This window comes from Halyomorpha halys, unplaced genomic scaffold (genome assembly GCF_000696795.3).
Source record: "Halyomorpha halys isolate HHAL.00 unplaced genomic scaffold, Hhal_1.1 Scaffold2031.1, whole genome shotgun sequence".
Classification (NCBI taxonomy): Eukaryota; Metazoa; Arthropoda; class Insecta; order Hemiptera; family Pentatomidae; genus Halyomorpha; species Halyomorpha halys.
In genome coordinates, this window is record NW_027110823.1 from 48,749 (window position 1) to 66,765 (window position 18,017).

Genomic DNA, 18,017 nt, shown 5'->3' on the forward strand with positions numbered 1-18,017 from the left:
TATATATATCTTTTAATATCACATTTTCTGTTCTCCTTATTAGCCTTAAATTATTAACAATAAATATACAGCTGTCAATTATATAAAAAATTAATAAATAAAAATTCCAAACATAATAATAACCAAGGAGATCTTAACTCTGATAAAACTTCTTGAAACCAGGTTTATTCTTTATCATTGATAACAAATAGATAAAAAGCTAAGTCAATTCTCTCCTACCTCTGTTCCACAAAAGATGACTGGTATATTACCAATATTTTTTTAAACTATATTCCATCATCATACTAATGTATTAAATTTATTCCAATAACTAATACTACATACTGTACAGCATTAAATTACTAAATCATTAACCATATCTATGTAATGAGTACATACAAAAATGTTAATCTATATCGAAAATACAATCAAATAAAAAAATAACAGTAAAAATAATTTATATACTAGATAATGAAAATAAAATTTGAGCAATAATAAAATAAAACCCATCCCCACCTATATACAATATTTACATTCTGCAAGGAAATCCCAAGCTTTACCACCCCCGTGTGGAAGGCAAGGCAGGACTTGAAGAGATCCCATCGCCCTGCCAACTAGTAAATTCGATAAATAAAAGCGTTTTTTCGGCCTATCCTAATGTTGAATCTTTCGACATTTATGGACGTATATGTTTGCATATATATACGTCAAAGGCGTCATCACGGAATTTGGTTCAAAGTATTAACGAAATGGATATAAAACGCACCACCATTTTTCTTCGATAATTTTAGAATCCGAAAATAAAGTATAATAATAAAGTAAATGTTTTCTATAAGAATAAAATCTAACAAGTCAATAGTTTTTAATGAAATTCGCACCTACGGATATCAAAGTGTAATAAAACGTTGAAAAATATAAATAATTGTTTTTTCTAATAACGTTTACTTCTTAAAATGATTAGAAATAGACGAATTATAAATCTGAAAACATCGCCTATATCAAATATAAACACCTTCATAACTTGGACAATTGTAGAAATTAATCCTCTATAACGGTAGAGTAATTGATGATGCATTGCTAAGGAATCTACTCTTGCAAGTTGGGATGCTGCATTTCCTGCATTAACGGGCATAGGTCCAGCGGAGGGTGTGGTCCCTGGAAGGAGGTATATAAGACCTAGAGGAGGCCACAACTAGCATAGTCAGTTAGCAACGCTTAATCGACAGTAGCAATGGCTCTTAAAGTTCTGGTAAGTCGGATGCATTTACATTTTACTATTGCTATTTGCAACGCAAGTTGAAAATTTCATTTGTAATAACTATTTTTACTCAATAATATGCCCACAATATAACGCCCTCCTTGTCTAGGAATCTGCAATTCAACCTTGCATGCCATACTAACAAGGTTGCATAGCATATACAGCCGACATTGAAGCTTTGTTTCTATAAAATTCTTAAGATATTTGTAAACATAAACACTTAAAACTAATGTAGTCAGAAAATAAAGCATTATTAAACATTGTTTAGTTCTTCATTTAAAGCGGATCAACTTAAAGAATTATTACATGTAGTCTAATTGTTTACTTCACTAAGCAATAAAAATTAAGTATATATATATTTTGCATTATAGGAACTTAGACATGATTAATTATTGAAATTTCATTTAACCTAAATGATGTCTATTTGTCGACAAATTTAAGATTAAGATTCTAAGAAATTATTTAACTGTAACCACTTATTAACATCAAACGAACAGTGGGCTGAAACTTCAAAAACATGATTCAAATTCGAATATTTAACTCTAACTTAATAAACTAAGAATAACATTCTTCACTGTTGAGTAAATAACGCTTTAGAAAGATGTAATGATATTGCCAGGAAATCTTGACTGCATGTATATAGAATCATTTAAACAAAGTATGCCTATTTTTTAAATTAGTTATATTAATTGCATTTATTTAAAATTAGTAAACTTGAAAAAAAAAATTGGGGACAACTTATAATATAATATTTGTGGACTTGGATCCAAATCGATTTCAACTATGCTATATTGTCTTCTGATTGTTTTAAAGTGTCAAGTGAAACTTTTGAAATCAATATTAATTTGCTGAATAAACCTTATCGAAACATTTCATAATATTTAACAGAATTTATATAGATGTTTATTGTTTTATTTTGTGTAAAAGACTCTCGGTAATAAAATGGACCTGCTTCGAAGTTCTGGGTTTGATAATTATGGTTTAGAAACTGCTAAAAGTTTCTTGAACTTTTAGAAAACCACAACGAGAATATTTTTTTTCGTGTGTGTTTTCCCAACATTCGTAATTCAAATTGGGAAGACTCTCTAAAGAAGCACACAAAGAAGGAAATGTATTTTAGGATTCATAATACTAAACAGGAAAGCTCGAAAACGAAAGTAAAACAGATTTGTTGTACTCTTGAACTCAGTAAAAAAAAAAAATGTAATTTGTGGGTTGCAGATATTGCTAGGAAAGGGGGGATGGAGCTTAGAGGTGGTCAGCTAAGATAAAGAAAAATAAGAGCTTCAATGACAGCGGTAGGCAATCTTAAGTTTAACGAACGATGAGGTCATTTGTTACTGACGGACTTGGTGTTACCTTAGCAGCCTCGAGACTGGAGCAGCGCCGCACAGTGGTGGGATACTTCCATTTTTGTGCAAAAACCTCTCCAAATTGTTTAAATGTTCTGTAATTTTCATTGAGTTCCTATGTTATTCTGAGTGCTGAATTCGATGGAATGCATTTATTATTATTATTTATAATATTATCAGGTGTAAAAATATAAATCTTCATTTTTACACCATTATAATAATTTTTTCCAGTAAATGAAATGCTATTCTGATTCATAGTAGTTAATTTCATTATTATTCTCAACTTATTTTGATTACACCTTCCAAGAAGGCCCCTCCCTGACTTCATACGTCAATGAAACTGACACAAAATTTGCTCCTATGTGTACACTATTCTGGGGAAATAGTCTCATCACGAAGTTCAATAAAGCTATTTTTTTCTGGCCAATCAAAAATGTGCAAAACCGAATTTTCCAGTAACAAATTGGAAATTGATCCGTTTAGAAGGGTTGAATTTTAATTCGTGCAGGTTCCACGTAAAGAAAACTTTATCCTCCAACTCTCGTAAGAATAGGTTTATTACTTCGAGAATAACTACCCCCGTATTTCAGATATTATCAGGAAGGGAGAAACAAAGTTAGGAGAACTCCCAGCATAAAGATTTAAACTGTTTTGGCATGGACATGGCAATCTGGCTTTCATGGATCAGACCCAAATGGTTTCACATTTAAACTTGGTTCTACGTCATAGTTCACGAGATTCGCCCCATCCCTTATGTTAGCAAATAGCAACACTATGTATTCGAATGAATCATAATTACACAAATAAACTTTATTAGGAAAAAGTAAATGAGTACTTTTCTTAATTCTTCTTAAAAAACTTTTGTTATTTATATAATTTTATTTTATCGTGTTCCCATTGGCATCGCAATACTTGACTTTGATGAGTAAACTTTGTAGCCACCGACTAAACACCTATACTTAATGTCAGAGAAACTTTATCTTTAAATGCATCAGATAGACAATTTTAAACAATGAACTTATATTATAGATTATAGATGCACTTTTATGATTTTCTTTCTTGTTTTTTTTTGTATTTTGAATAATTTTACGCTTCTCGGTTTTCGATACATTACTTATGCCTTGTTTTAGGTCTTCTTCGTAGCCTGCTTGGCGATGGCTTCAGCCGCTGCATTCCTAGGACCCTGGGTCCATGGTGAAGACGATGGCTCCTATTGGCCTGGCAAATACCCTGGCGACCCTGCTGAGGTCCATGCTGCTCTTCCTTACGGTCCATGGGGACATGCTTTCCCTTTCGCCCATGCCTACTGGGGTTAGTGATATCGACACCAGTGATATTAAGGATTCAGCAGTAACGGAACGACTTAATGTTAATTTTGATACCTTTGTATTGGATTTTGAAGCAATAAAATTTTTAAATATAAAATTCTTTTCTTGTTCTTCTTTAGTAACCTAGTGAAATCATTTAGCACATTCATAGTCTGAAATAAATAATCACTAATAAAATGACAGTGAAAAGTTGTTATTACGTAAACAATGAAATCCAAACTTAGAGCGTTGAATAAAACAAAATACCAAGAATTCGTTTAGACGAAGAATTAGCTAGTTTTATTACCTACAACGACGGAACAGTGGCAGCTCTAAAAACAAACATTATATATATGGACAGTGATTCCAGAAATCATAAAATAATAGAAACAGGGGTATCAATTAGCAGTTGTTTTCTACTGAATGAAGTCAAAAAGAATATATATTACCACATACGACCATAGTATTAAAGAGGTATGCACAAACAACAATTCATTTTTTTTTTCAATATACTTTGTGATGAACCACATATTTATGTATGAAAATTTTTTAAGTATAATTTAATTTTTTTTTTTTAGACTGATTTGTTTATCGATAATAATAAAAAAATGTCTATATAGTTTCAACCTGTTTATTTCCTTATGACTTCTACGTCCCGGCCAATCCCAAAGATGTTTTGTATATCAAAGCTAACAATGTCATTAAAATTTTGCAGGTTACTCTACCTTTGTCAAAATATTGCTTAGTCCATCTAATATTATAATAAATAGTATTTATCTAATTTAATTTGATTTAAATACTATCTTATCAACTATTCTACTTATTCTAATTTTATTAAATTTACACTATCTATTGGAACCTTATAAATCAATTATAAATAAGATATTCTTGAGAATTTCGGAATGGCCAAAACGCAGAAGTTATAAGGAAATAAACATGTTGGGACTATGTTCATATTTTTTATTATAATTGATTATTATTTTTATTTAATGTAATGCCTTATTATCATAAGTCACACATAAATAGACATCGCTACAAAAAAATAAATAAAAGTTTATTATCTATCAATCAGAATGACTTGAAAAATTCTCCACAGGACCTCATTAAACCCACATTGTATAAAAATATAACAATAACAATAAAATAATTTAATTTTATAAATACTCCATGGAATTATTTAATAGAACGAATTCTAATAAGATGATTGGGGTCCAAAAGTAGGAAACAATTATTTAAAAACATGAAAATGGCCAGGAGTAAAACTATAAGAGAATACAATTTATTTTTATTTTTTTTCAACATTCCAATAACGCTTTGGCCGTTTTACTTTTAACCATTTTCAAATGCTTTCCGACTTTTACACCCCAATAAACTTATTAGAGTTTTTTGGCTCCATAAATAATTCCATGGAGTATTTTATTGTTATTATTTCATTTTTTATAATATGGGTTTAATTAGATCCTAAAGAGAATTTTTCCTCAGTCATTATGATTAATAGTAATTTTTATTCCATTATTAATTTTTATATAGCGATGTCTATATAATGGTATTACATTAAATAAAAAAATAATGATCAATTATAATAAAAATATCCATATATTCTCAACATGTTTATTCTCTTATAACTCCTACGTTTCGGCCATTCTGATCATTCTCAAGGATATCTTATCCCTACCTAATCGATTTATAAGGTTGCAATAGATTGGGCAAATTTAATAAAATTAGAATAAGTAAAATAGTAGATAAAAGATATATTTATTATAATAGTAGATGGCCTAAGCTATATTTTGACAAAATAAATAATAAACTAAATAATAAAATAAATAAATGATAAACAAGATATCTTCGAAAATGGCCGAGTCGTAGGAATTATAAGGAAATAAACACGTTGAGACTATTTGGATATTTTTTATTATCATAGGACAAATAAGAGTCAAAAATAAATTGAATTAAAAAAAAAATAAAATCTGTACCGCTACAACCCATCAAGGGTTAACGGTGAAGTACATTTTGTGGAAGTATTATTAGTGGACCAGCGGTTGTGCAAGGAGGTGATTTGGTTAGAATCGCGATCGGCCACCAGATTTCTAGACAATTAAGTACACCCAGTTTTAAGAGTTTGGGAAGACCCTAGGAGAGCTCCCACAGGATTAACTCACGACTACAGAGTAACAGAAAATAATTATCTGCCCAGCCTTGAAGTTAGCAGCATTATGCCTTACCACAGTGCCACTGTGCTCCCTAAATTAAATTAAAAAAAAATGTTCTCTTTTAATCTGACTGATGAGTCACATCTAACATTTAATAATTAAAAAATGAATCCCACTAAAAAAACAAGAATAATAAATAAAGTTGATCATCATTAATAATAATCATTATAGTTTGATTCAGTACAATTCCATACCTAGTATGCATACTGGGGTGACTTTCATTGGGTTACATTCATCCTAAAGACTGTCGCAAAGCTAGTTAGAGCAGGGACTGAGAGGATTTGAGCATAAAAATTTGGTTTACTACGATTTGTCTTCATATTCGTGTTTAAGGATCCTATGGGGTAGGAAAATGTATATTCCCTGAATTCTAATGGGCAGGTTAAGCGGGAAAAAGATGGGCTTCAAATAATTTATTAATATTCGGTAACTCTTTGGCGTACGTAATCACTGCTCATACAAATTTTTGTATATGGTTATAGCTTTAATTATCAACTAAATTATTATAGAACCAATTTTTTCAACATAAAAGCCCTCTCTTAGTCTTAAATGGACCAATTTTTAAATTTAAGCAATCGTTAGCACATTATTAACATTTGTTTTCAATAAAACGTATATTATAATGAATGCTATGCTTCAAACTACTATTCTTAAATTCGCAGATTATTACTAATAAGTATAAACAACGAAGAACTCAAGTAATAAAAAAAACTATCATAGGGAACATAAAAGAAACGTTCTAACCGGGTAGATAAGTAAATAAATCAAATTCTATAATGTTACCTTTTTTCATCAGCAAAAATATGTGCACTTTTTTTTCAGAAAGAGGATAAACGAGTAAACCTCGAAGAAGAAAATTCTATAATTTTTTTTCAATGTAAGCATCTTATTTCCTAACCAAATTGTGTGAACTCAACACCTCAACCTTAAATATTTCACCTTCTTCCATAGAGCACACCTGAGCTGAAGCACATAAGGGGTGCAATTACAAAGTACCTGATGTGCAGAACACTTTCATTATAATTACATCAAATCCAATTAGCGTTGACACACGCTTGCACCACAACTGGTTCCTTGTAGTACAAGAGCCGGAGAGAAAAAACATTTTTTTTTATCCAAATAACTAGAAATTAATAGAAGATTAATGATACGTCTTATGGTTCTTCTGCACGTCTTATGGTTCTTGAGATATATTATTTTATAAATAAATTTTTTTTTCGAATAACTAGAAACCAAAATTTTGTGAATTCAGTTTTTCGAACACCAAGATAACTACTTCTCCGACGAAGATAAACATTATAAACTAATTTATAGTAAATTAACATAGCTTTAAATTGAAAGCTAATAGACATATGTAAATCGAATGATTTTTGAGATATAGATTTCTTAAAATAAATTCACTAACCACCGATTTGTCAGTGCATTCTTTTTGGAAATGTTGCAATTTAAAATGCTATACCTCGGGAACTATCGAATGTAAAGAGCTCAATGAGAGCTCATATTTTGGCAAATTTTCTCTAATTTAAATGATGCTCCATTAGGTTTTCTAGTGTTGTTAGTTTTAAAGATATAAAGCTCAGAATGAAAAAGTAATTTTTTTTTTTAATTTTGAAACAGCCGTCATTTTTATTCCCCTTACCTATACTTGGCAGAATTATCAATTTTGACTACTAATTATACATAGTTTCATGTCATCGTAAGAGCACTAAGCAGCACTCGCTAAAATTTTAAGAACTATCGAATTTTATTTTAGCTAAAGAAGGATACCGCGAAATGTTTTGTAGCCCAAGAAGGGTGTAGCCAATTTTTTCAGGCCCAAGAACAATTCTGTGGCGAAAAAGGTTTGAGACATGCTAAGAAATGTCAATTCATATTTTGAAGATTTAAGAAGAACGAAGAACAAAGAAGTGGAATATTTAATATAAATTTAAGAAAACAAAAAAATTGTTGATACATATTGATATATTTGTCCATGAAAGATATTTATTTTTAATGTTTACGTGAATAAAGGACATTAGCAGAAAAAAGAAATCAGGTCCTTCAAAGCTCAAAAAAAAAATGGCCTACTTTACTAAAAGCAACTTGGTTTTTTACAATAGTTTATGCATTTAAAATTATAAAATACAATCGGCAATACTTTTTTTTCTCATTATACACAAATAAACATATAGAGTGATGTATAAAAATAATATTGAAATCCACTCAGATCAAATGCAGAAAACAATAATATTAAAAATTTCTAGAATAATTTCTTTTACGGTCCCTAGAACGCATTGGAAGGGGGTTATGGACACGCACTATCGGGCAAAAATTAGCTATAGTTGAAAGTAATAACTAAAATTGTCATGGAAACGATATTTATTTATCAATGGTTCATTCATGAATAAGGGTCGTATCCATGACAATTTTAGCTATTACTTTCAACTATAGCTAATTTTTGCCCATCTCTGCTAAAATTCCCCTACCATACGTTTCAGTATTAAAAACAGGTGTCATCATAATGAAAGTATTAAAAAGTATGTTAACTGTAAACCCTGTGTATTCGCCGTGCGTCTGCCGCACGTGCCGCCAAGGTTAAAAAATAGGTTGGTGTGATTATTGCAGTGGATGCTAGTTTCTCAACTATTTTTTGATTCCATCATTCGTGGTAAGCATTTCGGTCAGTTTATATAGAACAATCTATATTTCACAGACATGAAACTTAATTCGACAATGGAGAAAATAATAAAAATTAAGAATGCTTTTTATTCGGAATATTTTCAGGCAATTTGGCTTGTATATAAAAATTAATGTTCAATTCCTGAAATTAAAAATTCTTGACAAGTAAGGAATGTTTAAGCCTGTTTGTTTTTGGAGCAATAACACAGAATATTTAACAACTTAAGGGGGCCTCTAGAGTAGGTTCTACCTTATGGCAAACGTTCAAAAGTGAAAAATAGAAATTAATGACAATTCCACCCATTAAAAGACTAAATATTAAAGGTTTTTATGTAAAATTAAAATTAGTTAAAATAAAGTTTATTACTTACTAGTACACATTTTCCTAATCCAAGCAAAGTTATTTTTTTCTTTTGATGCCTCATGGGTATATAAGGATTTGATGAAAGCTTTTGGTAACAATAATAGGTGGACTTTCTTTTACAGCATTCCAAATGCATTATGAGAGGGAAAGAGATACAACTGAAAATCGTAAAAGTGGATTAAGTCTGCAGTCAGACATATTAAGTCTGTAAGCCCTGGTCCTCACCAGCTTTATTTTCATATGGTAGTGGCGAGCATGTGTCAGGTGTCTTTCAAGGGCGACACCCAGGTAGACTACACTGTCTGCAGATCTGTTCTCGTACCCTACTGCCTTATACACTTTAGAGAGAGGACCAAACAAAACTCGAGATCCCAAACAAGTTTATCAGAACTTTTATAAAAAAGTTTGGCGGGAACTTATGCTTTTAAAAAAAAACAAAAACAAAAAAAAAAGAATGTATATAGTTTTTCTGACATTACAGCGAAATTAAGGATTCTTTAGCTGGCGCATAAAATCGCGTTTATACTATTCTTCGGAACGTTTTTATTTCTTGCTTGATATAACTTCTAATTTCCTCAAAAAGTCAAAAAAGAAAGAATTACCTGAAATTTACTTAATCAATGAGGCGGTATAAAATTGAATTTAGTAATCATTAAATTTCTAAAAGCAAGTTTCTGCAGATGACTGGACCAGGGTGTGGTAGTGCCAAGAGGTTGTATATAAACGCATCACTGAGTGAATATGGATGGTTGATACATAGTTGAGAGGACTCACACTACGGAAACAATAATACTCAAGACTCTTGTAAGTTTTAAAAAAAAATCGATATTGTATTTAGGTTAAATTATTTTAAATTTAGTATTAAGATCCATTTTTAATTCAACATATATAGTTTAAATTACTTTAATTTACCTTCGAGTAGTGCCCGTTTCAAAAGTTTATTAATAATTTTGAAATATCATTTAGTGTTTCAAGCCACAAAGTTCAACAATAATACCAAATTTCGTTCAACAAGTATCATGTAGTTTTATTTTTATAAAGTCCCTTCAGAGCCTCCAAAATTTAATAAAAAAAAAAACAACTAATTTTTAAGAATTACAGTATAAAATAATATCAAATTGTTTTTATTTCGAATAATAAAAATCATTATAATAAGACTTTTAGTAGTTAACAGTTGTGTTGTTGAATACTTCACATTTAAGTTTCAAAAACAATCTCTCCTTCTCTCATACATTTTTTATTTTACATCTTAGCAACTACCACAATTTATCATTTTAGGAGATGCCTAAAATCAATTCAATCACGAAAAGAGCGACTGGACACGTCATAGAGTTCGAAAATTAAGCATTTTAACACGTTTTTAAATGTGTTGTGTTTGGAAAAAAAAAATTCTAATAGATCAATGTTCCGAAATTTAAAAGCTAAAAAAACAGGCGTAAAATAATGCCAAAAAAAAGTTTGTTTGTTCTATGACGTTACTTAGGCAACTAGTCAGAAAAATTGGGCGGTAACTGTTAGGTAATAGTTTATCTTTACCAATTTTCAATATTGGTAATACCACCGAATTTCGCCAGGTAATTGGAAACTCCCCAGATATGCAGTTATAGAAATCGAGGAGCCAATAACTAAGGTACAACGGATTTTTTATGATTTTACGAACTTTATTTATATATACATCGGCTGATGTCGTTGACACTAATAGAATTTACAAATTTCCTCCAGGATTCAGTCTTACATTGATTGAACGTTGTTTGCATATAGCCCACAGTTTATTATACTCTATCAAATTTTGAGTTGTGATACATCTTAGAAATTTTGTTAAAGCTTTTTGACGGTCTTTAAAAGCTCTTTTACACGTTTTATTGAACCATGGAACCAGTGGTCTTTTTGGTATTCTTATAGTCATTGGTATTGATGCGTTACCTGCTTGTATGATTCTGTTTGTAATTGCTTCGCATCCGTCCTGAATACTCAATTAGCTTGGAGGAATGAGAGGTGGAGAAATTAAGGAAAAAAAGAGAGACCAATCAGCCCTATCTAATATCCACCTGGGTTTCGTACGAAATGTTTTTTATTCGAAAGTTTGATAGGAATTGGAAAATGGTTACATCCGTAAAGATCCGACAGGACATTCCATATATATAGAGTCTCGAGCTTCAAAGAGGAAGGTCTATGGCAGAAAACGTTCCGTAACTGGAACTGAGAAAGTTGGGTTTCCCGGAATTTTGAAGAAGTAGATCTGAGAGGTCGATGAAATTTTCTATTATTCTGCCTTGTAAGTTTGTGTCTTGCGATCCCCATTAAAGGTTATGCCCATTGAAATCTCCCATGTATAAAACTGGGTGAGGTAGTTGGTTATATATATTTATCAGATGTTGAGATTCAATTAACCGATATTGTGGGTGGTAGATGTTGCAAACGGAAAATGTGAAGCATAAATGGATAGAGACTGCTATAATTTGAAGGTGAGAATTAATTTGGATTTTTTCGGAATAGAAGGTTTTATGAACGGCAATTACAACTCCACGACAGCTGTGATTAGAGGTTCTGACATCCTTTCGATAAAGTTCAAAATCTTTGATGGTTATGTTCTCTTGTGGTGAAAGATGAGTCTCCTGAAGAGCTAATGTCATTTATTATAATTTTTAAATAATTGCAATGAGTTTTTAAACCATTACAATTCCATTGAATTAAGGCCATTTAATTAAAATGAGAGAAAAATACAGGATATGTGGATTAAGCAAAAATTTAATCATCATTAATTCAGGAAATTATTTTTTACCAGACAAACTGTTAAGGTCCTTTGTCCTTTGTTTTATCTGATTTTGAACGCAAGCGTGCGGCCGGGATTCCAGTTATAAGTCCAGGGTTTATACTATGAAGATGGTGTGAGTAAAGTACTGGATTCCTATATCTTTTTTTTCAGAACATTTCGCAGCTTCTGCATTCGATTTTAAGAATATATTCGGATTTTATTCCCTTAGAATATTTTTAGCTTCAATGAAAGAGACCTATTTAATTGTTTGGATTACTTTGTGTGATTTAAAAATAGAGAATTTTCGGTCCAGGGCTTTATGATTCCCAGGACAATTAATGCATCTAGGTGGCTTTTTGCAGATCGATTTTACTGTATGACGGGTCTAACCACAATTGGCACACGCTGCTGTTTTTTTACATTGTTTTGTTGGGTGTGCATACCCATAACAATTATAGCAGCGATAAGGATTAGGAATGTAGGTAGTTTTTTGTAAAAATAAGTTTTAAAATCCACAGTGAAGTGAAAGTTATGTTTGCCTGGTTATCAACAGGTGACCAACCTATTCTAACCATGGTGGGGGTCAACATTTTCATCTCCTGGAACCACCACTTAATGAAAAAACTCAACGTCCCCTGGCTGAATTCGAACCAGCGCCGCCCACAGATATCAGAAGCATAAACCTGGGTCTATTCAACTGAGCTATGATAGCCCCAAGCAAAGCTCTGACATCCATTGAAAGTTGATCACCCATTTTAGTTACTGATAAAATTAGATACTCCCATTCACAAAATATATGTATAAAGATTCTAGATGAGACAAATTTAGATTGCAGACTCTCAGTACTTCTTCACATTAATATAAAATATATACTTTGTTTAAATAAATTTAATTGTACCCAATTTAAGTCTCAAAACACTTTTTATTTGTTTAAAAGTCGAACGTTTCGGCTATTTTGGCCATCATCAAGGACTTAAATACATATTTACATTCACAGAAATAATTTTTGCAGTCTATTCTTCCTAGATCATCAATTTCAGCCAAAATTACCCTATTTTGCCACTCTTCACATTAATATTAAAATCTTTAATTATAAATCAATTTAATCTTATTATAACTTACGTATCTACACATTGTTGTGATTGAAACGTTGGCCTTTTAAAGAAATAAAGAGTTTTGAAACTTAAATTGGGTACAATTTAATCTATTTAAACAAAATATATATTTTATATTTATGTGAAGAAGTACTGAGAGTCAGAAATCTAAATTTTTGGCAAATATTTAGAAGATAGAAGATCAATTAGTTGTAAGACTTAAGAACAAACCCACGAAGTGGGTGAGGTCAATGAGAAATTGACCTAAGGATATTTTAGCGGGCATTTACTATTGTTTTTAAAGACAGTTGGATTTTGAGAAAAATATATCAAGATAGAACTAGATTTATGACAACAGCAGAGGTGTGAGGCAATATGCGCAGCAACTTGCTGAGCAAATAAAGTAGAAAATAAAATCAATATTCAAACAAATAGATGGTCTAATTATGCAAAAAAGTGTCGTCAGTTAACGAGCGATCAAGTTTTCCATGCCATCTAACAACATTGTTGGGCAATAAGATTTGGTCTAGATTAGGGTGTGGTCGCTCTATGAAAGGTATAAAACGTTCCAACGTACTCTCGTGTTCATCAGTCCTCAAGACATAGACTGTGCTAACAATGTTACTGAAGATTCTTGTAAGTTCATAAAAAAAAAATTATTGTTATATTTACTATAGATTAATTCAAATCTATGACTTGTTTAGTACGTCAAAATTTTTTCAAAAATATTTGTGTTTTTAAATAAAGTGGTGAATTGTAGAGAAGCAGGCAAGTGCATTTACTTACTTTGCACATGTTGAATGTTATTTTTGTTTCTTAATTTGATAACGTAAAGAGCTGTCATAAAATGCATTAAGAAAGCGTGATTTTCCAATTTTATTTTTGTTTATCGAAAATTTGATGTTATATAAAGATAATTTATGGATAAAGTATTAATAGTCACTATATTTTGAAATTACTACTTTGAGATTGTTCTGGACTTATTCTTTAAATATTTCGTGTTGGAGTAACAGAGGCAGTGAAAAAAGAGCTGATCATATTTATTATATAATCTTAATGTAATATTTGTCCTAATGTAAATAGGTACAGTTTGTTTTAAATAATATATTAGAAAACGTAATTTTGTTTTCTTAAAGCTCTTGATAAAAAAAATTCATTTATTTCTTTACGGTTATTTATTTAACATAACTTTTACTCCTTTGAGAAAATTGCATAACTTATTGGGATTCTGGAAAAAACTTAAATCATTATCCTTGTTCTGAAATTTAAGTTCTTTCTGTTATACTAAGAGTGGTTCATTTTGAACAGAAGAAAATGCAATTATAAATGTTCTTACCCTATTGCTTTGGGATAAGTTTGTACAACTTTTGATTATATAAAATTTGTATATATATTATTTTCAGAGCTGCTTTGTAGAGAGCAATCGAATGAAGTATTTAATGACAAAGTTTCAACTTTCCCTCTTTAAAATTAAATTTCTAATAGACTTTTAAAGTCAAACATTCAAAGTTTTGGTTCACACTTGCCCACTACATTAATTGTTTTTTACAAACAATTATTATTGGATCAGTTTTTTAAAAATTCTATCAGAAATTTTAGATTTGTAAAATTAGTAAAGCTCTTTCAAATGGCTACTTTTATAAAAATGTAAATAAAATGGACATATCCCATTTTGCAAGAGATATTGAAAAACATTTGATATACAGTAAGAACCCCAAACAGTTACTGTTTTAATTATTAACAATATAAGTTAATTATACGAAAAAATGGAAAATATATATTTTTCTTTAAATAAAATGATTTCCGAATGTTTTATTGTGAAAGTCTTGGGAAAGTGCAAAATTTCGAATTCGAATTTTCGGCAGAAATACATGCCTTCTAGTAAAATATTCTGTATGAGTATGAATGTGTGGGTGGAGGATAAGCCTAGCTAAGAAATGAAATTACGTATTTACAGCGGATGCAAGCTTTCGAAGATGTGCCACTTAATAGAATCAATTTTATATATTTTTTTCGTTTTCTTCAAGTGACAATACAATTTCAATTAGTCTTTAATATAAACTAGATTTAATTCTCATTGAAATAACGATTTTTTAAATAATATCCCTTTGAAGTACATTTTTTATTAAAAGGCTCTGTTAAATTGATAACCAGCTCTCATTATTAGCAATGATAAAAAATATATAAAAACAAATTTGACGAAAAACTAAAGGGGAAAAACAGAAAAATCGAAAGGGTTCAAGTAAAAAAAAATCGAAACAACCCGATCCTTTCTGGCTGCTGGCGTATGTTTACGACATATTCATTATATTTTGTTATAATATTGTATTATTGGCTGGACAAAAGTTAATATTTGTTATTTTCATCTGAAGAACCCAAAATATCTTTTTTTACATCAAATGAAAGACTAATATAAAATTGCGAAAACTTGAACATGAGTCCACCAATCAACTAAAACTTGGAGACTTAATTAGGGTTGGAAGCAAAAGTGGTGAAATGCGCGCACATCACCAAATTTTAAAAGTATTTCCAGCATTTCAAATGTAAACAAGGGTGAATGTAGATTTTAGATTGCTTTAGTTTTAAGGGATTGGGTTAGGCATAATATTTTTAAATCAGGATTTCTAATATATAATCGTTTGGAACTCAACATGTTACATTTTTCAAATATTTCTTTGAAATTAAAATGTTTTTCTGGCGGCTACTGCCTTTTTTACTATCAGATTATTCCAGTAAACAAACATTGAAACTTTTAATTCTCAAAACACTTAACGCTTAAAAGATTATCATAACCTACAATTCTGTAAAATATAATAATGTGACCCCTAAAACCCATGGAAATCATGAGATCTTGTGGGGAAGCACTGTTTTTAGAACAAAAGGTTATACAAGGAGGTGATTTCTTCAAGATCACGCTCGATCAACAGATTTTTCCCAAATAAGGGCGCACTTTATAAGGCTGGGTGGACCTGAGGTGGTCCATAATCCACAGGGTTGCCTCACGGCTACTGTGTAACGCAAAATAATTATCTGCCGAGGCGTATTCGAACCCGGGTCCTTGGAGTTAGTATATCCCTATTCTGTAAACTACTTTTTTTTTTTTTTTTAATATTCTTTGGTTCAATTCACTAAGGTATCTCAATTGATATTTCCTTAATTTAAAAGAAAAGAATTTTATCAAAGATAAATGCAGCCAAATACTATGCATTTGAGTTGAGTATCACTAAATATAATTAGTGTAAGAAAATATGACATAGTCCATTTCGAACAGTGATCAAGCACTATGTACATGATACTCACCCAATAATGGCATGTACTAATTATGAATTAAGGATAACGTTATTTAATTTGTTCTGATTGTATAAAGAACCGAAGAAACATAAAGGGTGATGATGAACCTGCTAAGAGTAATTATCAATTTTAAACCACCATAATTTAATTAACATGATAATTACTTTTAATAAACATTGAGAGAAATTGGAACTAAATTGGCATGCATCACAAAGAAATAACTCAAAAGAATTATTTTATTGATTTTATTTAAAGAATAATTAAAATTAATGTCCAAGCTAAAATGTCAAAAGGAGTCCATAAAGTACAAGAACCCGCTGGAAAAAAAAGTCAGTTATTTTACCACAATTGCTTATTACTTTTAGTAGAGTTAGGGAGATTAAAACAAAAGCAGCTATTTAAAAATAAATAAATAAATAAATTTTTCATTCATTAAAACTACACAGAACACTAGAAAACCTAATAGAACATCATTTGACGAATATTATTTTTTTTTAAAACATGAGCCTTAAAAGAAATATATATGTTCGTTAGTTTACGAAGTATACTTTTTTAAAAATCAGTAATTTATATTAGGAAAACTAGATCTCAGGAATCATTAGACGAACATGACTATTAGCCCTCATATTAAAGCTAGTTTAAATAACTGGAGTATACTTTATGACGTATGAAAGGTAGTTTTCACGACATTTTCTAAAATCTATTCACTGAATGTTGGTATATAGTTGTTCGGATAAAGGTTTTGGTTTATGAAAAAATATATTGGAGTAACCATTTGACGTACAGATGTCTGCCAGAACTTAAATTTTTTCTGATGATGTTTTTATGATGTAGTGTTAAAGATATGGAGCTTTAAATGAAAAATATGTATTTTTTTTTAACAATTTCAAATATCCGCTATTGATTATTTTCCCTAATTATATATGGCAGACACATCAATTTTGATTAGTAACTGTACATACCTTTCATTTATTAATCTAAACTTATGGTGAAATAACTGACTTTTTTCTCCTATTCGGCTCTTGGACTAGATATTGTATAGACAGTGGCACACTAACTGGACGGTATATAGGACAAATATCCCAGAGGATAAATATTTTAATGAATATGTAATTAATAAAACCAACAACTACTTCTACAGTTCTTCCTCACCATCTGCTTGGTCATGGCTTCTGCCGCAATCGTCGTCCCGAACTTCATCACCGAGGACAATGGGTCCTCCAGCCAAGGCAGATACGGACTAAGAGAACTCCATTCAGCTCTTCCTGGGGCAGTTGGGTAAACTCATCAACAACCCGTGGACCAAGGGCTACTCATACAGACACACCCAAAGGACTTGTTTACTCATCACTATCTACAATCAACAAATTTAGAAGACAATGGATGCCAATACTACATTCTTATCTAGTTTACTTTTAACCTGTGTATCCATAATAATAAAACAGTACTAACATGTAATTTATTTATTACAGCTATTTTCCAATATGATTCCAAACTAAAAAAAAAACTAAAATAAGCTACCAGAAGTAAGCACGGGATGGTTTCCCGTTTGGTATCCCTTACTCAGTATGCCATTGACTGCTGATGGTTTTGAATCATTTTGGAAAACACTAAATGTCTAAAATCCATTCCTTTCCCCCTCCGCATCATTCCATTGTGTAAAATAATAACTATCTACAGTTCCTTAGCCCTACAGTACCCGTGAAATAAAAACTTTCATATCAACAACGGACCAGTGCCGTTTCCACC

At 30.6% G+C, this 18,017-nt stretch overlaps 2 long non-coding RNA genes across 2 annotated transcripts; both read left to right on the top strand.

Annotated features, from left to right (window-relative positions):
* The first annotated feature begins 1,108 nt into the window (after window positions 1-1,108).
* LOC106691007 (uncharacterized) lies at window positions 1,109-4,014 on the top strand. The gene is made up of 2 exons (XR_001344705.2): window positions 1,109-1,228; window positions 3,720-4,014. It is a non-coding gene; the product is annotated as an uncharacterized lncRNA (long non-coding RNA).
* Window positions 4,015-13,476: 9,462 nt separating this feature from the next.
* Window positions 13,477-17,654, top strand: LOC106691011 (uncharacterized). Its single transcript, XR_001344708.3, has 2 exons — window positions 13,477-13,613; window positions 17,410-17,654. It is a non-coding gene; the product is annotated as an uncharacterized lncRNA (long non-coding RNA).
* Window positions 17,655-18,017: the final 363 nt, after the last annotated feature.